This window comes from Cataglyphis hispanica, chromosome 4 (genome assembly GCF_021464435.1).
Source record: "Cataglyphis hispanica isolate Lineage 1 chromosome 4, ULB_Chis1_1.0, whole genome shotgun sequence".
Lineage (NCBI taxonomy): Eukaryota > Metazoa > Arthropoda > Insecta > Hymenoptera > Formicidae > Cataglyphis > Cataglyphis hispanica.
In genome coordinates this window covers 5,976,947-5,978,306 of record NC_065957.1, presented here as the reverse complement: position 1 = coordinate 5,978,306, position 1,360 = coordinate 5,976,947, and positions in this window count along the sequence as shown.

The window sequence follows — 1,360 nt, the reverse complement described above, 5'->3', positions numbered from 1 at the left end:
CAGTCACATACACAGTGCCTTGAGATTAAATATTTCTGACGAAAATAGAATTATTATAATTAAGCGAAAATATTCCACAATATTCCAAATTTATTATTGAAGGCATATCTCTGAAATTTAATAGTGAACGACTGTGTACATATATGTACGCGCATATATACATATATATATATATATATATACATATATATACATATATATATGTATTATATTTTTTGAGGCGTCCATGCACAGGATATCGCATACATGTATATGCATATTTGTACATTGCTGCTTTTATAATTTTATTATTTATTATTTACCACATTTTAAAAAGATAATTACACAGTTTTTATGAAAAATAATATTTATCAATAGACAATTTTTTATTTTAAATAATAAATTTATTATATATTTACATTAATTGAGAATTATCTCGTAAAAATATTTTTGAAATTTTTTTCTATTTACATGACATATAAAAAATATTTAAATAATATTTGCTATATTAAAGTATACAATTATCTTGGTGTTTCGAAAAATATAAATTGGAATTAAAAAAGATTTTGTCATCTTAATGTACATTACCAATTTTTCTTATTATTATAAAACAATTCAACTTAATTGATATAAGTAAAATGCTGTATTGAAAATACAAAATACCTGAATGTGCCTTTCTTTCAATGTGTCGTCCGTGTATATCATATTTATTAAATATCACTGCATATTAAAGCGTTTACGTTTAAATTCGTAAATAACATTCGTATGTTTGATGTACAATTAAGGTCTATAAACTCCTAAATGCAGATATACAGAAATTTTTTTTAAATAAATTTTTTAGCTTACATCTATTTGTTACGCATTTCACAAATCTTATTACATTTTATTTTTGAAATAAAAAATTTTAACATTAACTTTAATAAAAAAATTGTGTTCAATGCGTTTTAGCAAGTTTGAGTATTTTGGCAGTAACAAAAGAAAAGTATTAATTAATATGAAATGCGTATAATTAATAGTCATGAAAAATAATTAAAATGGGATTATCAATTGTAATTGTTGGAAATCTATTTCTTTTGATATATTATTGCAGTTCTATTCTCTCTACTTGAAAATATATCTCTAATAATATCTAGAGATGACACAACATAAAATGTGTACACAAAGTGTACATTGTGTGGAGAGAACTCACTGAGCTGATTGTGAATATAATACTATTTGTCTACTATGTATCATAGTCTATCGAAACCAAAGTTTTCTCATATATACTCATCCATGCTTTGTAGTCGTAAATTATTCAAAAAAGATCATTCAGAAAGAGAAGAGAAAAAAAAAGAAAGAAAGAAAAAAGAGAGAAACAATGATATTTTATGTCAAACTATTA